General features: G+C 42.9%; 2 long non-coding RNA genes across 2 annotated transcripts in view; one reads left to right on the top strand and one right to left on the bottom strand.

The window, feature by feature from the left end:
* Nucleotides 1–24034, bottom strand: part of LOC132206614 (uncharacterized) — a 113081-nt gene extending 89047 nt beyond the window's left edge. Inside the window, exon 1 of the long non-coding RNA XR_009443050.1 lies at nucleotides 23981–24034. This is a non-coding gene — a long non-coding RNA (uncharacterized LOC132206614). The remainder of the gene's footprint in view (nucleotides 1–23980) is intronic.
* Nucleotides 3637–8462, top strand: LOC125447882 (uncharacterized). The gene is made up of 3 exons (XR_007246622.2): nucleotides 3637–3731; nucleotides 4359–4432; nucleotides 6131–8462. It is a non-coding gene; the product is annotated as an uncharacterized LOC125447882 (long non-coding RNA).
* Nucleotides 24035–24394: the final 360 nt, after the last annotated feature.

Raw genomic sequence — 24394 nt, 5'->3', positions numbered from 1 at the left:
TTATCTTGGATTCTCCAGCATCTGCAGTTCCCATTATCACTCCAGCTCGGTCCTCCAGTCCCGCCCCTTCTTTTCTATTGGCAAAAACCCGCTGTCAATCACGCGTACGCTGTGCTTGGGGAGGGGAGAAGTATGCTTCCTGTTTCCCGTTTTTCACGCTTTTGGTCAGTTTGAGGAGTGAGGGTTCCCTGTGAGGCGGGGAAGGAATGTGTCTCAGCTGCTCTCGTCTATGGTTCACAGCTTCTAGACTCGGAACAGAAGCTCCTTTACACTTTGCAGTCAGTTAGAACAACGAGAATACTGAAAATGGGCTGTCAAGATTAAGTTTCCAATTTGAAAATGATTGTGGCCATGATGGTCCGAGAATGTGATAATCTTTGAGTGATAATCCTGTTCCACTCAGAGTAAACCAATAACAGCAACAATTGGCATTTGTATGGACCGTTTCAGATATTAATCAAACTAAAATGTTTCAAGCATTGAAGAAAAACGTTTATTTTACATTGTGTGTCTTAAAGAAGGTTAGAGAGTTTTAAGGAGGGATTTCCAGACCTTGTAGGGTCACCAGCTGAAAATGGTGAATGCTGTGGTGTTTCGGAAAAGGTTTGTAGCAAGTGTAGATTACCTACAGTTTGGAAACAGGCCCGTCAGCCCAGCAAGCCCACACAGCACCTTGAAGCATCCCACTCAGTCCCATCCCCCTGTAACCCACACACCCTGAACACTTCGGGCAATTTAGCATAGCCATTCTAGCTAGCCTGCACATCATAGTACTGTCGGAGGAAACCAGAGCACACTCACGCAGACACAGGGAGAATGTGCAAACTCCACACAGACATTTGCCGGAGGCTGGAATCGAACCCGTGTCCCTGGTGCTGTGAGGCTGCAGTTTTAGCCACTAAGCCACCATGCTGCCCTAAATCTTAAGGCTGGAAGAGTTTAGAGAAAATGTAACAGACAGTGCCACAGCTGTACAAGAGGTGTCTGCTGTCGGAAACAACGTAATGAATACTGTTCAGAGGACAGGTCAGTCGAACCAAAACTTTAACCATGATTTCGGTCTACAGATGTTGTCAGATCTGCTGAGCTTTTCCAGAAAATTCTGTTTTTGCGTTAATAATAGATACTGTGTCATGCCCTTACAAACTGTCACTGATTTCTGGCAAAGAGGTCTTGGTCTGCTCGATAGTTACTGGTGTTCCAGAACAAGGTATTGACCTGGACACAGCGTTGTAGCCAGGCACATTCAAGGTCTAGGATTTCATGATGAGGACTCTGTAAATCTTGGGGGAAATTGCTGCCAAGGTGCAGTGGGCAAAGGCCACTGTACAGGGCTTCCTGCCAAAGTTAAATGGGTGTCCATTCAGTTATTGGACCATCCTGGTGCCTGGAATGCACGTAAATGCAGGTTGGGTGAAGTAAATTATGTATTTGGCTTGTTTGGATGCAGACATAGAGTTGTACTGCATGGACACAGACCCTTCAATCAACCCATCCATGCCAATCAGATATCCTAAATTAAACTACCCCCATTTGGCCCTCAACAAAACCCTTACTCCTGATGTACCCATCCAGATGTCTTTTGAAGGCACTTGCCTCAGCTTCTACCATGTCCCCGCTTGCTCATTTCATACATGCACCACTTTTGACATGAAAACATTGCCCTAAGCCCCATATATTTACTTCCCCTTCCCCTTAAACCGATACACTCTTGTTTTGGACTCCCTCACCCCATGGAAAAGACCTGGTTTATTTACCCTATCCATGTCTCGCATGATTTTAGAGACCTCTATAAGATCACCCCTCAGCCGTTGAAGCCTCTCTGACAAATATACCCCTCCCCAACCCAGGCTAATCAGCCTCTCCCTATAGCTTAAACCTAGCAACTGTGGCAATATTATTGCAATTTTATTCTCAACCCTTTCAAGTTTCACTCAACATCCTGCCGGTAGCAGGGAGACAAAAGTGCACACAGTATTCCAGAAGTAGACTAACCAATGTGCTATGAAGCAGCAACACGACCTCCCAAATCTTACATTCAATGCAATGACCAATAAAAGCAAGTCTAGCAAATACCATCTGCCCTATATTGCCCTTAGGTTCATCTGAAGCAATTGTCTCAAGCAATTGGTCTTCAAAATTGCGAGCCTCATCTTTAATGTCAAGTATGGTCCTGCCACTTGTTAGCTTAATCCTTTATCACCATTAATTTCAGTTTTACTAGTGTTCCATGATGTCACGCAAATTCAAGTGAGTCCCATTTTGTGATATCACACCACAGTTTTGTGCCAAACATCAACATGATTCGGCGTACATACCCTTGAGTTTAACGCTAAATTCAGTATGGCACCACGGAATTCAAATTGCTTTTGCAAAGTTAATTGTAATTCAGAATTCACAGAGAATGTAAAAAGCATGTGAATGATCGGTATCCAACAATCATAATTATTAAAAACTCGCATTCCAATTTTTCACGCTATTTTCTCAAGTGTATTATCAGGTATGAAGATGCAACATTAATGTTGGAAATTTGTCAAATGCAGAGCCTGATTGAAGTCGTAGCAGCTGAAGGTGTGTGGGCTGAAAACACCATGCCGCAGAATTCTTGCAGTGATATCCAGGAGCTGAGACGATTGGACTCTAGTAAGCACAATTATCTTCCTTTTTTCTTAAGGAGTACTCCAACCAGTGTAATATTTTCACACTAATTCAAATTTTGGTCCTTGATGCGACATTCCATCTAATGCTTCCTTGATATCACAGGCAAGCATTTCCCAGCTAGCTCCCAGTCTTACAACAAGGGTATGCAGTGAGTTGAAATGAAAGTTTGAACCCAGTCCCGCAGCCAGAGTACCTGGATGGTCTCTCACCATTGTGGAAGTTCTGGTGCATCTGCAGATTGACTCACTGTGACTCCTTCCCTGCAGTCAAATCAGAGTGTCGGCTGGAACTAGGTCAGTGAATTCCCCGTTCAGACAAGAATGCAAATCTCTTTCCACATTTCTCACTTTTCCATGGTTTCTCTGAATCAACATTACATTTATTTCTGATTGGCTTCATGATCGGCTGAATCCTTGTCCAAACACAGAACATGGTAATGGCTGCTCTCCATAGTGAACAGTGATAGTTCCTTTAATACCACCTAACCTATACATCCCTGGAATCAACGTGCAATTTGGCATGGCCAATCAACTGAACTGCACATTTTTGATCTGCGGGAAGAACCCACACAGACAAGGGCTCAGTGTAACAATTCTATACAGGTGAGTTCAGAATCGGCCATCCAAGGCAGCAGGGCGAAACATTGAAACACGTTGCTGTCCCCCTCTAATATTCTGTGCAGCCTATTAATCTGAAAGTTTAAGAAAAGACTAAAAAAAATGCAAGCGAACACAAAAGCACAAGGGCAGGTTGTGAAATGGAGCTGAATGAAACTGGAAATTTTTGAGGCTGCTATGGGAGAAAGTTGTCACGAAAGCTGCTGGATTCTCATTATAAACACAGCACGTTCACTCCCATGAGTTGGAGGACCAGCCACTCCGGCTCTGTCCTACAGTTCCACCCATCATTCACTCCCATTGGTTGGACTAATTGATTGATGGCCTTCTCTGCCGATTCAGCGGCAAGGTTTGCAATCGTTATGAGCATGCTCCAACCATAAGTGAACGCGACGATGGCACTTACAGCGGTTGCCATGACTTTTGGAATTGTGCGTATTTCCACAGCCAAGAGTGAGTCTGTCTCTGGTATTTGCATCTCAATGTAGAAAACGAATCGAGAGAGCATTATTCAGGTGAAAGTCACTCTGCAACTGACAGCATTTATGGAGCTGTTCGCCAATTATCAACAATAGAGCAAATGTTTTCCTGGAACAGAAAAAAGAATTTGCTGGAGAAATGCAGGAGGTGTGACAGCATCAAACAGAGGAAGCAGTTACGATTTCAAATTCAGTGGCTCGTTGTCAGAAATGAAATTGTTTCAGTTTATTGTATTAGTTGTTCTGCGCCAGTTTGTATTTTGATTAGAAGTTGGGAATAGTGCTCGAATATTTTACACAGAATTCCACACGCGACAAGATGCCATCTAACCTCCGCCATCTATCTTCATTAGCAGCATACCAGTCCACTTAGATATTTCACATTTTGAAAAGCATTGTCCATCCATACTGGCCCTTTCTCTGGTCAACAGATGTGAAACGTTAACTCTGACTCCTCTTTACAGATGTTGCCAAACATGCTGAGGTTTTCTGGCAACTTCTGTTTTTGTTCCTGATTTATGGCATCCACAGTTCTTTAGATTTTTGAGGAAGCATCACTGGACCTGAAGCATTAATTCTGATTTATATTTCTTCTTCACAGATGCTGTCGGGCTTGCTGACTGTTCCAGCAACTTTTCTTTTTGCTCCTGACGTACACCATCCAAAATTCTTCAGGTTTGTTTTATTATTTTGCGTTATGTCTGTTCTCCATCTGTCTTCTACCCTCCACAGAGTTCCCATTGATGTTTACTGAGGATTTCCTATTCGTCCCAAGGACTGTGATTGAATCGGGGAGGTGGTTACATTGCAACTACATCTGAATCTTCTCCCAACTGAGAAAAAGCTCTAAAATTAATCACAGTTTCTGAGTAGGCTACAAATTAAACATGAATTGAATGATTTAGGCCATCTATTGGGATGAGAGAACTGAAAAAACACTGCCAATGGTTTAAATCTGAAAGACAAATAGTGAACTTGAGTGACATTCAGCAAATCAGGACACAGTCTGAGGAACCCCGCCACTAAGCCCCCAACAAAATCGTCAGAGGAATGGGAAGGAAATTGCTTCATTAAACTGGGAGACAGGGACAACTGCAGGAGGTTGGAATCACTGGGAAGGGAGCAATGGGAAAAAAAGATACATGATTGGGTCGGAGAAAGATGACCCATAGTGAGGTACTGAGTTACTCACCTTGAACAGTCCCACTCCTGTGCATGGCTGGGGTAACGACCAGGAAGCTGTGAGATGAACGTTTGCTCTGAAATGGGCAGGAATTCGGGTGTGAGTGACAGGCATGTAGGGATATCAACCATGGGGTTTTGAATTGGTGAGCGTTTCTGAGTTTTCTAGCCCTATACTAGTAGTGTTGATGGATTTCAGTTCTCTGCTAGTGTTAGATTTTTTCGTTCCCCATTTTTCTCGCCGTTTTTTCCCATTCCCACTAACAGAATGCAGGCTCTGGGGCCTCTCGTGAATGAGGGACCAGGGTCTACTTCAGCACTGATTTGGGTGTGCAGAAAGTATTTGGTGGAAATGGCAGGAACTCCTCCCCAGAATGTCTGGCAGGGGAGAATCTATTTTCTCTCTATCATGGAAGCACACAGCCCGCAAAGTCTGGGGTGAGCGACAACACGATTGAGATGTGTAGAAATGATGAGGGACATAGAAGGAAGAGGCAGCACGCATAATTCCCCTTGTTGGATGGATCAATGACCGGGGGCATGAACCAAAGTAAAGGACTGAAAGTTTAGTGGAAATTAGAGATTTTTTTTCACCTGAAGTATAGTGGGAAAATGGAACGCACTGCCTGTAACCGTGGTAAGTGCAGAAATCCTCACAACGCTTATGATGTATTTAGATAAGTACTTGCAATGCCAAAATATTGGGAATGGGCCAGGTGCTGGAAAAGGGATTAGAGCAGTTAGTCTGTTGTTGTTTTGACTGGGACAAACTAAATGAGTCGAGGTGTCTCTTTCGTGGCTCTGGACGTGTGGACCCTGAATCCAGTCATTTCTGTGGGGACAGAAATCAGGTGAACTTTCTGACCAGTGAGGAAGGGTGGGGGTAATAGAATGAGTGGGTGAAGCGCGGGAAATATTCACTGACAAAAGGCCTCACGTTGCGATATCAGAGGGTATTGTGGTGGAAAAGTAAAGAGATTTTTTTAAAAAAGTGTCCAGATGAAGTATGAAATGACGCCAGAAATCCTAAATGCAAAGTAAAGACAATCAGTGAGAAGCATAAAGAAAAGAATCAAATGAAAACCATTTAGGCTGAAGTGAGAACATTTTCTTTTAACTCACAGTGTGGTGAACATGTGGAATTCTTTGCAACAGGAAGTGGCTGAGTCAAATACATTCACTGTTTTCCAGGAGGAGTTCGATATAGTTCCGAGGGCCAAAGGGTTAAAATGATATGGGATCCCTGAGCTGGATGATCAGCCGTGATTAATCTGAAGAACAGAACAGGCACGAAAGTACGAGTGGTCGATACTTACTCCAATTTTTGAAGTTTCCACCATTACCAGAGAAATGGAAAGGAGTGACGAGGATAAAGTGAGAGCCGGGAACAACAGCACAATGTATAAATTACTGCGAATGGAGAAATGGGATAAAGACCTGGGATGGATTCAGAGAATGAGTACAGAACAGAAAGGTGCTATTCTGCACCATATCTGCCACAGTAATGAGGCACACCAAGGTCCATCAACTATCTACAATCTGCATTTACAAGGCTATGGGATGGTTATGGAGGAACAAGTTGAGATGCAAAACAGGGCAGGAGATCATCCATCACCGCCCTCACCCCCAACCCTTACAGGTTACAGTTTTCATCTTGGTCTGTCCCACTCTTGGGCAGGACTGGGTCCAGCTTCACGAAGTTGCCAGCTGATAGTTAGCTGTGTCAACTTGGCGGGATTGGGATGTTTCAAGGAGGAGGTCATGGGCGATATCGGAGCAGTCACCTTCTCTGCTCCTCTTCATCCTCCTGTTGTGGGTCTTTTACTGGAGCTCCGTTGGTGAGCTTTTCTGAACTCTTATCTCCACATCCTCGTAATGTACGTGTAGGTGGTTATGGTGAGCACTCGAATTTTTAAAGGTCAATGTATTATCAGTGTTACTTATGCATTTGTTGTAACATTTTTTTTCAAATCGAACCGCTAAATCCATTTTGCCCTTCCAGTTGTTTTTACATAAAACTCCATTCTTGGATGTGAACAAATTTAAGTAGCGACAGACCAGGAAATATTGCCAAACCGCAGCAGTCTGTTGAGCAAGTAAGAGCAGACCATGTAAACCACGAGAATCCCTATGCTTTCTTTCTGAGAATTCTCACACTGTAATGAGGAATGAACGCAGATAGTTGTATAAGTTAATAAACACAATTGACATTTGTGTTACATTAGCACTACAATGAAATGTTCACTAGAATTTCAGAGATATTATATTACAAGATTTATCACAAAGAGACATAATGCTGATGATCAAGAACGTTGCGAAATTGTATCATCTTGAAGGGCAATTTTGAAAAGCAGAGAGTCAGAGATGTTTGAAGGGGGAACTACAGAACTAGACGCTGAAGTTTGAGGTTATTAATGGATGGAAAAGGAAAATTTCAGATGCTGCCAGAATTGCTGAGTACTTACCACACTTTCTTTCTCCATCTGTTCATAGTTCTGAGGACTCAAGGGATCAAATTGTTTGAGGATAAGGGTCCCTCACTCCCAAATCTCCAAAATCTGTAGTTTGCTGCAAACAGTGACTGATTTTAACGGTAATCAGACATTTTACGTGGTAATTTTTCTCCCAAGTCTGACTTCACAATTGACCAGATTAATTTCTCTCAATTTCACAACCTGTGCATCTTCTTCTCTTTACTCCTTTTTTTCGTCCTGTTTTGAAAGATTGATTTGCAGCTTAAGGTGCAGATGAAACCATGTCCAGATCTGACAGCCACTCTCTTCATCATCACCAAATTGTCAAAATGTTTTGAACATTGACGAAAAAACACTACTCATACTGGAGAGGAGCACACTTTTTCTCTGAGTGGAAGAGTCTGTTTATCTAAAATGTCAAAATACCAGTGCAGTCACATTAGAGGCAGTGTGGAAATGTGGGGATTGTGGGAGGTGTTTTTTTAAAAAGAATCATCACAGCTGAAAGCTCACCAACTCAGTCTGTTACAAAGTTGTGTCGAGCATTTGTGAATTGGAAGGCAGGAAGCTAGAATTTGTTTGTAAAATAACAGTAAGGGTCAAGATTGTATGGTCCCTTTAAGAGATAGTGCTTTTCTAAGCTTAGGGATTTGTACTCAGAGAAAAAACACAGTGTATGCATGTAGCTGATGGTGTTCAGCCCGTTCTAAAATTGAAATTCGTATCAACTGGCTATGTGATTGGAAACCGTGTTTTGGTAACGAACTGGAATCAGCCAATTATTCTAATCCAAGCACTTGTCAACTGAAAGTCAATTGAATTTAAATCCAATGGTTTTGACAATTTAGGATAAATGCTATTGTAAGAAAAATGATATGTCATCCCAGTATATAAAGAGAGATTTTGAAAATCAATATGAGAATGAACGGCCATCTGAGAAATAATCATCTGTCTCTCACAAGAAATCACTAAGGACGCTAAGAAAGCACCATGTATCCATAAAAGTTACCATGGTATTTCTAGTTAAGAGCCCTCACAAAGGACTTCACAGTGAAAACATCCCTGACACCCGGATCCGTGGAATATAGGCATTTATGAGGTGACAGCTGCAGAAGTAAAGCATTTAGACTTTGAGAGACTGAGATTTTATTTTCTTGTCTTATTACTTGGCTTATATAGGTGGAACTTCTGTTTATTGGAATAGCATACCAGGAGAACTTAGTTTATTTAGAGAATTTTTAGTAGTTATGGGAAATTGTTCAGTTTGCCCGTAATTCTTTCAGTTTGTTCAGTTTTTGTTTTTTTAAAACTATTTATAAAGTGAATACGAGGTACTTTCTCGCTTTTAACTTCCCTTTCTCGGTATCAAGTCACACTGGGGAGAAACTGTTCACTTGTTCAGTGTGTGGGAAGGTATTCAGTCAGTCATCCCTCCAATGAGACACCAGCAAACTCACTCTGGAGAGAAGCCCTTCATCTGTTGTGAGCATGGGAAAGGATTAACTCAATCATTTAAACTATTGGAACACCGGAATTCACATTGGAATCAGACCATTCACTTGACCTAATTGAGGGCAAGTGCTCACTCGGTCATCCCACCTTCTGAGAGACCAGCAAATTGACAAATAACCAGAGTTTTTTTTAACTTACCGACACCAAGAAATGAACAGTGACAGAAACAAATTACTGGAACAGCTCACCCGGTCGGTAGCATCTGTAGAGGGAAGTCAGAGAATGTTTCAGGTCAAGTGACCCTCAGAACTGAAGGGAGCTCAGAAAATGACAATTCATATGCAGAGTGTAGAATGGGGGTGGTGTGGAGGGGTGTGGTAAGGAGTAAATGCTTAGTGGGGCTAGAGCCCAAAAACAGAAGAAGAGTTGGACAGATAAAGGAGTGGTTAACGATCAGGAACATAGAACATAGAACAGCACAGCACAGAACAGACCCTTCAGCCCACGATGTTGTGCCGACCATTGACCCTCATGTATGCACCCTCAAATTTCTGTGACCATATGCATGTCCAGTAGTCTCTTAAATGTCCCCAATGACCTTGCTTCCACAACTGCTGCTGGCAACGCATTCCATGCTCTCACAACACTCTGTGTAAAGAACCCGCCTCTGACATCCCCTCTATACTTTCCTCCAACCAGCTTAAAACTTTGACCCCTCGTGTTATCCATTTCTCCTCTGGGAAATAGTCTCTGGCTATCAACTCTATCTATGCCTCTCATTATCTTGTATAAATCAATTAGGACTCCTCTCCTCCTCCTTTTCTCCAATGAAAAATGTCCGAGCTCAGTCAACCTCGCTTCATAAGATAAGCCCTGCAGTCCAGGCAGCATCCTGGTAAACCTCCTCTGAACCCTCCCCAAAGCATCCACATCTTTCCTATAATAGGGCGACCAGAACTGGACGCAGTATTCCAAGTGCGGTCTAACCAAAGTTTTACAGAGCGGCAACAAGATCTCACGACTCTTAAACTCAATCCCCCTGCTAATGAAAGTCAAAACACCATATGCTTTCTTAACAACCCTGTCCACTTGGGTGGCCATTTTAAGGGATTTATGTATCTGCACACCAAGATCCCTCTGTTCCACCACACTGCCAAGAATCCTATCCTTAATCCTGTATTCAGCTTTGAAATTTGACCTTCAAAAATGCATCACCTCGCATCTATCCAGGTTGAACTCCATCTGCCACCTCTCAGCCCATCTCTGCATCCTGTCAATGTCCCGCTGCAGCCTACAACAGCCGTCTATACTGTCAACACCTCCAACATTTGTGTCATCTGCAAACTTGCTGACCCATCCTTCAATCCCCTCATCCAAGTCATTAATAAAAATTACAAACAGTAGAGGCCCAAGGACAGAGCCCTGTGGAACACCACTCACCACTGACTTCCAGGCAGAATATTTTCCTTCTACTACCACTCGCTGTCTTCTGTTGGCCAGACCATTCTGTATCCAGACAGCTAAGTTCCCCTGTATCCCATTCTTCCTGACATTCCAAATGAGTCTACCATGGGGAACCTTATCAAATGCCTGGCTGACATCCATATACACCACATCCACAGCTCGACCCTCATCAACTTTTCTAGTCACATCCTCAAAGAACTCGATAAGGTTTGTGAGACATGACCTGCCCCTCACAAAGCCGTGTTGACTGCATTTAATCAAGCCATGCTCTTCCAGATGGTCATAAATCCTATCCCTCAGAATCCTTTCTAACACCTTGCAGACGACAGACGTGAGACTTACTGGTCTGTAATTGCCGGGGGTTTCCCTATTTCCTTCCTTGAAGAGAGGAATTACATTTGGCTCTCTCCAGTCCTCAGGTACGACTCCAGTGGAGAGCGAGGATGCAAAGATCTTCGTAAGTGGCAAAGCAATTGCACTTCTCGTTTCCCAAAGCAGCCGAGGACAAATCTGGCCCGGGCCTGGCAACTTGTCAATCTTAATGTGTGACAAAATTTTCAGCACATCAGCTTCCTCTATCTCTATCCATTCCAGCATGCAAACCTGCTCTTCAAAGGTTTCATTCACTACAAAGTTCGTTTCATTCGTTAAGACAGAAGCAAAAAACTCATTTAAGGCTTCCCCTACCTCCTCAGACTCCACACACAAGTTCCCTATGCTATCCCTGATCAGCACTACACTTTCTTTGACCATTCTCTTATTCCTCATATAAGTATAAAATGCCTTTGTCTTCTCCCTAATTCATTCTGCCAAGCCTTTCTCGTGCCCCCTCCTGGCTCTCAGACCATTTTTGAGCTCCTTCCTCGCCTGCCTGTAATCCTCTAGAGCTGAGCTTGACCCTAGCTTCCTCCACCTTATGTAAGCTACCTTCGTCCTTTTGGCGAGTAGCTCCACCGCTCTCGTCAGCCAAGGTTTCTTTATCTTACCCCTTCTTGCCTGTCTCAGAGGGACATATTTATTCATCACTCGCAACAACTGTTCCTTAAACAGTCTCCACATGCCTATAATACCTTTACCATGGAACAATTGCTCCCAGTCCATGCTTCCTAACTCATGTCTAATCGCATCATAGCTTCCTCTTCCCCAATTAAATATCCTCCCATTTTGCCGAATCCTCTCCTACTCCACAGTTGTGTAGAATGTGAGGCAGTTATGGTCACTGTCACCAAAATGCTCTTCCACCACAAGATCTGATACCTGCCCCGGCTCGTTTCCAAGCACCAAGTCTAGAATGGCCTCTCCCCTCGTTGGCCTGTCAACGTACTGAGTTAGGAAATCCTCTTGAACACACCTTATAAAAACAGCTCCATTCAAAGCTTCTGCTCGAAGGAGGTTCCAATCAATATTGGGAAAGTTAAAGTCACCCATTACAACAACCCTACTACATCCACACTTCTCCAAACTCTGCCGACCTATGCTTTCATCAATCTCCCTGCTGCTATTGGGGGGGCTGTAGTAAACCCCTAATGAGGTGACTACTCCCTTGCTGTTCCTAATTTCCACCCATACTGACTTGGTAGGCAGATCTTCCTCGACAATGGAAGCTTCTGTAGCTGTGTTACCCTCTCTGATTAGTAGTGCTACAACACCCCCTCTTTTTCCCCCTCCCTATTCTTTTTAAATGTTCTAAACCCTGGAACATCCAGCAACCATTCCTACCCCTGAGAAACCCATGTCTCTATTATGGCCACAACATCATAGCACTAGCTACTGATCCATCACCAGGCGTGCCCAAAAAGGAGTTGCCAACCTAATGAATCAACCAAACAGGACTTCTTGCATGGCAAACAGTGTGAGTGGGAAGTTATTGACGGAGATACGTGAAGTTGTAGAGCTCCCATACCTGGTGGGTTTGATGCAAATGCTTTGTCACCCTACAAGGTAACATCTTCAGAGCACCTCCAGTGGAGCATTGGTATCCTGTCCCTGTTGTTAGTTATATGCCTCAGTTTGCTACGGTGGTTGGTATTACTTCTGGTTCTGTTTTTCTATGGTTCGTACACAGGGTCTGAGCCAGATCCGAGCAGGTTTGAGCTGCTGTTGTTCTTACACAGTTTTTGTTTTCTGGAATATTCATCAAATCAAATGTGCTACACAGGGATAACAAGGTGTAGAGCTGGATGAACACAGCAGCCCAAGCATCATCAGAAGAGCAGGAAGGCTGACGTTTTGGGCCTAGACACATCTTCAGAAAAAAACTTCAACTTAGGTTCTGAGTAAGGGTCACTGGAATGGAAAAGTTAACTCTGCTTTCTCCTTCACAGATGCAGCCAGACCGGCTGAGCTTTTCCAGCAACTTTGTTCTTGTTCCTCAATTATGGCTATCCCACCTACCTTCCACAGCTCCACCCCTCCTCTCTCCATTTCTGTCATAGCTCCCTTTCCTCTCCCCGATTTCTGAAGCAGCGTGCAGACGTGAAACGTCAGCTTTCCTGCTCCTCTTATGCTGCTTGGCCTGCTGTCTACATCTCGCTCGGCACCTTGTTATCTTACAACAGATATAAGGATTGTTATAGTGACTGGAGGTGGAGGAGGAGGAGGAGGAGGAGAATACCGAGATTGGGCATGTTATCAAGACTGAAACAATTTGCCAAGATGGAGACGGTGCTCAGCATTGGTGTAGATTTTAAATATACTGAGGGATTTTAGGGAGAACAGGAGGTTAAAGAGGTGCCAACTTTTGGAAGAGCCAGAAGGATTCAATCCAATTGTGCAGATGAGTTGGAACAAGGGATCCGTAAACTTGCTGTATGACTAGGACATGACAACAGAGACAATGTTGGAACACGAACACAGAACTGAAAGATCCCAGGCTTCTATACCACCCTCTTGAGAGAGGTCTGCTTTAACCTCTGCTGCACTCATCCTCACTGAGACAGCACAGGCTGAGATTGATAACTGTGAACTTCCAATGCTGTCCTGGGTAGGCTCAGTACAAGTGAGCTGAAAGGAGGGTGGTGATTGAGTCTGGGGTCTTTATGCATTGTGCTACAACTTCAGCACTGTATGTCCATCATGTCTTGTGGGTTGACGTTTTAAGCAGTCTAATCTGTTCACTGTGAGTGGCCTTACCACGCAGCAGGATTTATTGAAAGCTCCAGATCTCCCTGCCCTTTGTGTCTCTAGCTGACCAATCGACTTCCATGTGGTGATGGACGAGACTGGAGTTGGGAATTCTGCTGAGTCAGGAACTTCCTGAGTAGCTGCTAAAGACAGAGGCACAGACAGACTGAGAAATTATACTGATCCACTGAGAATGACACATGTAGAATGGCAGTGAGTTTCACAGAGATCTGGAAAATCCCAGTTTCCATCCTTGGCCTCGGCTGCCACATCTCTCTGGAGTGGAGAATTCTGTTGGCTCAGGATTTCATAGTAGCTGCAAAAGGTGCAGTCAGAGGCAACAATTAAATCCACACAGAGACAGAGACAGATACCACTTGAAGAGATACTGGGCGGTATCACCAGGAAGGTCTTAGGTTCACACAGTGGTCAGGAAGAAGGGGTTTTAATTCACGCTGCACTGGTATCAGTACTCAGGGATAGGCGAGCTCCAAGTGGGACACACTATGGCTGACTATCCCTGGACTATTAATTCAGAAACCCATGACAATGTTATAAATACTCATCTGAATACCTAATATCCTTGAAGGAATCTTCTATGCTCACGTGGTCTGACCGACATGTGACTCAATGCAGAGGAATTTTTGTGCTACGTACCTCCCTCTGTACAATGTACAATGTACCTCCCTCTGCAATGGCGCAGCAAAGGACCTCGATTCCAAGGCAGCTTGGGTGGGCAATAAACACTGGCCAGGCAGAGACACTCAAATCCCACGAGTGAATAAATAATCACGTGAACCATGCTGGGACCTGTGTCCTGGCCAATCACATCAGTAGGTTTATGGACAAGTCTTCAAACTGACAGAGAGGATGCAAGGCAGGATTCAGGTGAAAGGAGGTTTCCAAATCGAAACGGAAAAGGCAAAGCTTTGCGACAGCATGGTGATGTGGCTGAAGACAAGCACAAAGGAGCAGGAAGGGAAAGAGCTTCACTAAAGCAGCACATGGGTGAATAGTGGTGTGACAGGAAATTGTGGTAAACAGTAAATTGTAATACACCTTTTTTTTTGAACGGACAAATATCTGCAATGAGATAGATGGACTTGTGTCACAAAGATAAATGAGATTTAGTTACCAGGAAGATGTGGTTGCAAGGTGAACGTAAGGTGGGACATAAATATTTAACAATGCAAAACCTTGCACAAGGTCAGAGAAAACGGGAAAGCAGGATGAGTAACCCTGACAGTATTGGATAACAAAAGTATGTGGCCTCATATTATGGAGTAGAATCAGCATTTCATTGCATATCACTACATTAAATAGGAATTCATTGAAGTTTGTAACAAAGGCTTGTGATAATTTTGAGATACTTCAACCTTCATATAATCTGGGACAATCACATTGGCAATAGGGACATTCGAAGAGGAATTTGGAAAATGCTTTTGTCAGTGCTTCTTTGAATAACATGTCATGAAACTGGCGAGGTTGTGGAACTATCTCCGACTGACCTTTCTGTGACGATGCTGAGTGAAAGAGTAATGGCACATCGAGGGATCCTATGGCAAATTGTGATAAAGTGGACCTCAAAGGGATTATGAAGTTTTGAAGTTATTACACAAATGACAAACGGTCAGGAACAGAAACAAGGTCAATTACATGAATTTTAGAGGGGAATTGATCAACAGGATAAATAGACTGAAAAGGATGGCTGTAAATGAACTTTGGAAAACATTTGAAGGAATAGTATAAAATATTCAACAAAAGGACTTTCCATTGAAACTAACAAACTCATAGGACTATCTTGCTGATCTTATCTCACTCAGGGTGTAAAATAAGAAATTCAATTAGAGAGGCTCAGAACACTTCCCAAAAAACAATTCTGAAAAGAAAGAGTGCTTTAAAGAAAACGACAATTGGCTACCAAAATATGCAAGTAGGTGTTAAAGAGATGGCAAGGGGGCTCCTTGTAGGAGCAAGGGGAAGTATCATTCGGGTTCCATGAGATGATAGGAACAGGAGAGTTGATGGTGCTGGAGGTAGTGAGGGTGTTACAGAGAGTGGCAACGGACAGGACGATGTCACAAAGCCAGTACGATTTGCTGCCGAGGATAGGGAGGGAAATATATCCTTTTATTTCTTCCTTTGTTTTATGAGGGTGTCATTGCATGGACCAGCATTCAGTGCCTACTGCTAATTAGCAATTGCTATGGGACAGTTAAGAGTTAGCCATTTTGTTGTGGGTCTGGAGTCATATGTTGGCCAGACTAGGTCAGATGTTCTTCCTTAAAAGACATCAATGAATGAGTTGAGTTTTTTTAAAAAACAAATGTCCAAAAATGGGCACATTATTACAGATTATTATAATTATTGAATACTAATTTGACTATCTGCTATGGTGGAATTCAAACCCAGGTCCTCAGAACATTATCTGTGTCTCTGAATTAATAGTCTATCGGTATTATCATGAAGCTGTGGCTGGCCCCATAATGGAGTTGGTTGAAGTGATATGGAGTGTTACAGAACTTGGTGGCCATTACAACTGCAGAGCACATTGTGCGATCCAAAACAGGCTTCAGAGGCTTCTGGGCGGTTACAGCCATAAGGAATGCTGTCAGGACTGAAGGGAAACACAGTAATAAGAGAGTGCTTTGTTGTTTGAGGAAGAGATGCCAGCACATACGCAGAACTGAACTTTCACAGGGGACACAAAGGCCACATACACGACTAATCACAATAAATATCATCTCCACATTCATGTCAGTTGTGTGAGATATTATTACTCAAAACTCCAAACGATATAAACCTGCTCTCCACACAAAATTGGCTATTTACAATCCATTTGGTTAAAATCAGCTCATCACAGACAACTGACTATTTGAAGCCCAGAGTCCACAATGCAGCCTCATGCTTGGAATGATATTTACTCACTTCTCTCATAACACACCATGTCAGCAGTGTCTACAATTTACAAAGATCACCAGCAGCAGCATTTCACAACCCAAATAGAAACCTGGAAGGAAAGCAACAGCAGGCATATGATACGAGCAGCATTTCCAAGCGCCCCTCCAAGCCACGCTCCTTCCTACCAGCATTGTGGCTGTACCCACAACCAAAGGATTGCAGTCGGTTAAGTGAGGCACCTCATAAATAAAAGCAGAAGTTGTTGGAAAAGCTCAATATTTGTGAAGAGAAAGCAAAGTTAACATTGCCAAGATCCACCACCACCTTTTCCAGGCAATTAGAGATGGGAAGTAAACGATGGCCACATCACTTGCATGAACATGAGACGAAACTCCGAGACTATCCATGTCGTCTTCATTGTCTTTGCATTCTCTGTGCAACTCACAATTCCTACTATGGTTATGATATCAGCAATCACAGAAACATAGGTTTTGATCTGTACATCACATTCATCAAGAGAGATTGTAAATAGCTCGAGCCCAAACATGAGTCCTTCCTCTAACAAGGTACAGCCTGCGAACTCACAAATCAATAATGTATTTGCATGGGCTTTTCTGTCCATTAAACAATTCTCAATGCATGCCAGCACATCACCTCCAATTCCATGTGGTCCAAAATTGTTTTATTAGCTTCTTCAGTGGGAACCTGTTAAAATGCATCTGCAAAGTGAAATAAAATTTCCTCCTACCACTTATTTTTTGGGGATAGAGATAATCACTCTAAGTTTGACTATCATTATGGAAAGTGATAAAATATAGTGTGGAATTTCAGTGTCTAAATTTGTGGAAAGCCATTACCATTAGATCACTTCCATCACTCGGATTTATCACTATCATTAGACAGGACCTGGCCCATATAGCTTGGGGGAAGGCATACTTGCCCTTGAAACTACATTCAGAAAGTGGAACCGTTATAAAATGGTACAATGAGAATCCAGGGCCATTGTGTTCCGCAAAAGGTGAATGACAAAGGCAGAATTCCAACGGATGTTGATGAAATAATATCAAGAGTTTGATTTAAAAAACTGCACAATGAAAATGGGTAAGCCCTTCAAAAGGATAGAGTTTGCGAAAGGAGATCCTTAAAAATGAAGGGCAAACAGTGGCCAAGATCTATCTTTGGCAGGTACTGTTAAGGAAAAAGCCACAAGTTATTTTAGAAGTATAGTTAGAGGAAGAGGATGACCAAGGAAATTGAAGACTGTTAGAAACCAAAGGGGCATATTGTGCATAGAGCAAGAGGACGTAGGTAAGGTCTTAAATTAAAACTTCTCATCTGTGTTCAAAAAGGAAAAAAATATTGCTGTCGGGGATTTCAGTCAGGATGGTGAGTTCCTTGAACATATTCAGATCAAAAAGGAGCAGGAATTAAACGCTTTTGCAAGCGTATTGGTGAATAAATCACCAGTGCCCAATGAAATGTATCCCCTGCTAGAAGAGGCAAGGAAGGAAATTGCTGAGGCCTGGCATTTATATTTAATATCTTGGTAGCCACAGGTGATGTGATGAATGTCTGGAGGACAGTTAATGTGTTTCCTTTGCTCAAGAAGGGGATCAGAAACTGGCCAGGTAATTAGAAAGCAGATAGTGTGACATCAGTGGCAGGGAATTAATTGGAATACATTCTGAGGGAAAGGTTGAACTAACATTTGCAAAGGATGGAATCGATTCAGTGTAGTCAACATGGATTTGGTGAAGAGAGATCATGTCTGATGAATTCAGTGAAGTTCCTTGAAATTGTGTCTAAACATATTGATGGGGGCAGCACAGATGAAATGGTTTACAAAGAACCTCAGGAAGGCCTTTGACAAAGCCCCACATGGAATGTTGGTTCAATATGTAAGAACCCATGGAGCTTGAGGCAAGTTGACAAACAAGATCCAAAGCTGGATGAGGGTTATTTTTGTGATTGAAAGCCTTTGACCATCAGCATACCACAGGGATCTGTACAGTATACATTGCTGTTACTCTGTACATTAATGACTTGGTTGTGAAACCAGAAGATTTCATCGTAGATTTGTAGATGACACAAAAGTTTGGGGCGTTGTCCAGACTGACGTGGATGGTCACAGACTACAGTCTGAGATTAATCAGCTGATAAACTGAGCAGAGTAAAGACAGATGGAATTTATTTCTAATACACATGAAGTAATACGCTGCGGGAGGTATGGTCAGTGAAGGACATACACAGTGAACAGTAGGTACAGGCAGATCACTTGAAAACAAAGGGACCTTGGTACACAAGTCCATAGATCACTGAAGGTATCCGCACAGATCGAAAGGGTGGTGAATTCAAATGAACTGGGGGAAGGGCAAGGTGAATCGTTAGAGGCACCCATAAGGATTTGTCCAGCCGAGCAAGGGTGTGGGATCCAAAACAGCAATGAGGCAAGAAAGAGGCTGGCACAGAAGTTCAAGACGGGAATTTAAATAGACAAGGCAGGAAACAGCATGGCAGGAAATGAGGTAAAACCGAGGAATTAAGCTGGATTTACTTCAATGCAATGGGCCTGACAGGTAAGGCTGATAAATTCAGGACATGGATGGGGACATGGGCCTGGGATATCAAAGGTATTCGAGAAACACAGTTGAGGGAGAGAAAAGATGAGCAGATCAATGTTCCAGGAGACAGATACTACAGGAAGGATTGTAGCTGGAGGCAAGACAGGAGGGTAAAGGTATTTTAGAATGGGGAAAATATCACGGCAGTGTTGATAGAAAATATTCCTGGGGTGCACCCAGTGAAGTGATATTAGTTGAACTGGTAAATAAGAATGAGCGATCGCTTTGATCCACTTGTACTACAGGCCCTCCAAAATCGGTGAGTGATTGAGGAGCATATATGTTGGGAGATGTTAGATATCTGTAAGAATAATAGGGATGTATTTGTCGGGGATTCTAATTTCCCAAACGTATACTGGTACTGCCATAGTGTTAAGTGCTTTGATGGGAAGAATTTGTTAAGTATGTTTAAAAAAAAAATCTCTCAAACAACACGAAGATGGCCTGACCGGAGAAGGGGCAACTCCCAATCTCCACGTGTGAAACCAGGCCAGACAATGGACTGAGGTGTCATTGGGGCAGCACTTTGGCAACGTGAACCACAATTTTATCAGTTTGAAAAGAGCTATGGAAAAAGATTGGCCTGGACCACGAGCTAAAGTTATAAACTCGGGCAATCCCAATTTTGTTGGTATTTAACAGGAACTGTCAAAAGTTGATTGGGGAGGCAATTTGAAGGTAAAGGGACATCTGGAAAGTTGGAAGCTTTCAAAAGCGATATAGACGGAGAGGTCAGGGCCAACATGTTCTTGTTAGTGTGAAGAACAGTGCTGACAGAAGGAGGAAACACTGGATAACTGGTGCAAAAGAGACTCAGGTCAAGAAAGGGGGAATAAAGCTGGATCGATGAATCACTTGAGGAGTATGAGAGTGTAGGAATACACTGTTTGAAAATGGGATGTGAGATAACTTTGGCCGATAATTTTAAGGAAAATCCAAAGAGATCCTACAAGTATATTACAGGCAATATAGAGTGATGATGAAGGAAATACGGATGCATAGACATCAATGAGGATACCGATATAGAGCAACACGGGAGATGGGTGAGATACTAAACAGTATTTCATGTCTGTATTTAATGTGGAGAAAGAACAGCAAATTCAGGGAAATAAAGTTTGATGTCTTGGTAAGAGTCTACACTACAAAAGACTGGTGTTGAAGGTCTTAAAAAAGCTTGATCAAGTATATTGGAGGGCTTTTGGGAAACAGGGATGAATTTATCACACACTGAGCACAGATATTTCACTCAAGCGTAAGAGGCTGTGCGGTGAACGTTTAGAGGTGTATGAATGTCTGAGCAGCATCAATAAAGGTGAACAGCCAACATCTTTCCCCCCAGGGTAAGGACGTCCAAAACTGGAGGGCATAGGTTTGAGGTGAGAGGGGAAAGTTTTAAAGGAGGCCTGAGAGGTAACTTTTGCCACACAGAGAATAGTGCATATGTGGAACGAGCTGCCAGAGAAAGCTACAACATTGAAAAGATAATGGGGCAGGTACATAGACTGGAAAGTTTTGAAAGGATATGGGCCAAACTCAGGCAAATGTGACTTGTTCAATTCAGGAAACCTGAGCCATATGGGCGGGTTGGGTCAAAGGGTCTGTTTCCGTGCTGCACAATTCTGACTCCAGTTACTGCAGGAGGAGACTACCGAGATGAGACAAGTTGCAATGACTGAAGCAGATTATAGAGACAGGGATGGTAGTCAGGATTGGAGCAGGTTTCAAGTACATGGAGGGTTTTAATGAGGGAACGTGGTTACTGAAATAGGGATTGTTAAAGGAATTAGAATGGTTAAAGACCCTGGTCCACGAGTCATGACACTGATACAGTCATGGAGGGAGAATCACAAAACAGAAAGATCAGAGCAGCATTTCCACCTCCTTGTGGGAGATTTGCTTTCAGTTCAGTTGCGCTGATCCTCAAAGGCAGCACAGTCCTGGAATGATATTGTTAACTTCCTCTGCTGTCCTCGGAAGGCATGATACAACAAAACTTAAAGTCGACCTCACATGGCAGAGTGGTGATCGAATCTGACTCAGTAATGAGGGAAGGAAATCTGCCATCATTACCTGACGTCAGACCCACAGGAATGTGGTAGACTCTCAACTACCCCTGAAATGGCACAGCGAGCAGCTCAGTTCAAAGCAGTTAAGGCTGGGTAATAAATGCTTGCCAGGCAGAGACACTCATCTCATGAGTGAAATAAATGATAACTGGAACAGAGAGGATATTGGGACTGGGTTCAGGTGAAACATTTCCAAATCCAAACACACAATGTGAAGCATCGGAACAGCAAGGTGATGTGGCTGAAGACAAGCAGAAAGGAACAGGAAGCAATAGAGTTTCACTAAAACTGTTTATGAGTGAACCGGTTTGTGGCAGGAAATTTTGGCAAAAAGTATATGAAACTGTTCCTTTTAGGCATGGACAAAGTATATGCAATAAGATAGAGACATTCGAAGAGGAACTTGGAGGTTTTTATTGTCAGTGTCTCTGAATAACGTTGTGCAACTAGCTAGGGACATAACTACCCTAGATCGCCTGCTGTGTGACGAAAATGACTGAATGAGTAATGTCACACTGCGAGATCCTCAGGGAAATTATGGAAAAGAGGAATTCAAAGGGATTATGAAGTTTTAAAGTGATCACACAAATTACAAACAACATTCAGAAACAGAAGCAAAGCCTATTACATGAGTTCCCGAGGGGAACTGATCATGGTAAATAGGGTAAAGAGACTGAAATATATCACTGTAAATGAACAGTGGAAAAGACCTGAGAGAACGCTCTAAAATATTCAAAAAAGGACATTTCATTGAAGCAGACAAAACCTCAGCAAGGAACTCCGATGTGCATCTCACTCAGGGATAAAGTATCAGATTCAATTCAGAAAGGTTTAGAAGAAAACCAAAATAAAACCTAACATTTCTAAAGAGAAAGAGTGTGTTTCAGAAAATGACAACAAATTACCAAAAAATACAAGGTGGTGTTAAACGGGTCACAGGAGGAACGTGGGAGCAAGACAAAACATTGTTGTGGTTCCATGACATCATAGGAAGAGATGAAGGTGCCGGGGCTGGTGAGTGTGTTACAGAGAGTGAGAACGGCCTGAATGATGTTACAAAGCCAGTAGGAATTGCTGTACCGTTTTCAGAGGGTTGGATGGAAATATACCCTTTTATTTCTTGATTGGTGGGATGAGGGCATCACTGGATAGACCCGCAATCCGTGCCTATTGCTGAATGCAGTGGGCCATCGCAAAGGAGCAGTTAAGAGTCAGCCATTTTCTTATGGGTCTGGAGTCACATGTTGGCCAGACCTGGTCAGATGCCCTTCGTTAAAATTCATTCGTGAATGAGTTGAGATTTTTTTAATCAGATGATCAACCAAGGACACATCATTAGGGATCATTTTATTCAGTCCTGACTCCACAATCTTCCACAATGGTTTCGAACCCAGGTACCCAGAACATAATCGGTGTGTCTGTATTAACAGCATAGTGGTATTATCATGAAGACTATGCCTGATGCCACAATGGAGTTGTTATAAGAGATACGGAGTGTTACAGAATAAGGAGACCATTACAACTACAGAGTGTGTTGTGTGATCCAAAACAAACTTCAGAGATGAAAAGTGAGAAAGGGGTATCAGTTGTTCCAAAGACCAACAGGGCAGGAGGTGAATAAATAGGTTTGATGTTGTGAGATCTCAGAACAGGGGGATATTTGGGCTTCTGGTCAGTTTCAGACAGAAGGAATGCTGCAGAGGCTGGATGAATACACAGTAGTAAATGTGGGTTTTGTTGCTTGAGGAAGAGATGCCAACACAAACGCAGAGGTGAACACTCACAGAGCACACAAAGGTCACACACACACACACACACACACACACACACACACACACACACACACACACACACACAAGTAATCACAATAAAAATCATCTCCACATTTATGTCAGAGCACACGAAGGCCACACACACACACACACACACACACACACACACACACACACACACACACACACACACAAGTAATCACAATAAACATCATCTCCACATTTATGTCAGTTGTGTGTGATATTACTATTCAAAACTCCACAGGATAAAAAACTGCTCTCCACACAACATTGGCTACATACAATTCATTTTGATTAAAATTAGGTAATGGATTATTGGCCATGTGAAGGGCAAAGGATAAATAAAAACTCCCCACAGTACATTGACAATTTGTAATTCACAACATTTGAACCAGCAGTCCACACAGATTTACCTATATGCAGTCGAGAAATGATGGGAAGGCTTTAAAGAGGAGGGAAGAAGAGGTTAACCAGAACGTTACATGGGTGACAGTGTATGAGCTATCAGAACAGGTTGGACGGACTTGGGTGGTTTGTGCTCACGCACTGGTAGCTGAGGGGGGCGGGGGCGGGGGCGGGGTCGAGGAGGGCGACTTGTTGAAATATATAAAATTGAGAGGAACGTATAGAGTGATTAATCAGATTCTCTTCCCTCATTTGGAAATGACAAATGCAAGGGGTCAAAAATTTAAATTGAGAGGGGTAATTTGTGCGAGTTTTTACACAGTAAGTGCTTGGAACATACTGCCAGGAGAGGTTGTTAAAGCAGAGGCGACAATAATGTTTAGTAGGCATTTAGACAGATTCATCAACGGGCAGGGAATAGGCGGATATGGATCATGTGCAGCCAGATAACATTAGTTTAGAATAGCATCATGGTCATCGCAGACGTGGTGGGCCGAAGGACCTGTTTCTGGACTATACTGTTCTATGGCCTCTGCCTCAACAGACTAAATGAAAGCTCAAAAATTAAACAATTGCAAAATCTGAATATCTAAAACAACAGAACTTAAGGGAGAAAGTAAGTAGGCCTGGCAGCATCTGCACAGAGAACTGACTTCTTCAGAAATGAAAGAGACACACAAATATACACACACACGTGCAGACATACCGAACCATTTAAAAACCAAAGCATAAACTCACTTACCCACAGAGAAATTAAAACCAGCTCTGCACACACAACTGACCAGGTCGATTGCAGCCTTCAAACAGAAATGACCACAAAGTGAAGAGAATAAAAACAAGGTCACCACACAGGACTGACCATTCATTATCAGTAGGATTAGTCAACTCCACACACAAAACTACCTGTTCACAGATCACAAGACAAATAAAGTTCCCCACACAGTATTGACCATTCTCAGGTCACAATAGTAATATCACACACAACTGACATAAATGTGGAGATGATGTGGAGAACCAGCTCAACTAATCCACCTAAGCATTCAAAATCCAGGGGTTAAATACAAACCCGAGACACAATTTACCAAACACAATTTACAGGAGTAAACCCGCTCCACACTAGTGCAAGGTTGTGGGAAAACAAACAAAAGGGGGCGGG

Source organism: Stegostoma tigrinum, chromosome 39 (assembly GCF_030684315.1).
Source record: "Stegostoma tigrinum isolate sSteTig4 chromosome 39, sSteTig4.hap1, whole genome shotgun sequence".
Taxonomy (NCBI): Eukaryota; Metazoa; Chordata; class Chondrichthyes; order Orectolobiformes; family Stegostomatidae; genus Stegostoma; species Stegostoma tigrinum.
Note: the sequence above shows the minus strand (reverse complement) of the source record. Positions and strands in the feature narration are given on the sequence as shown.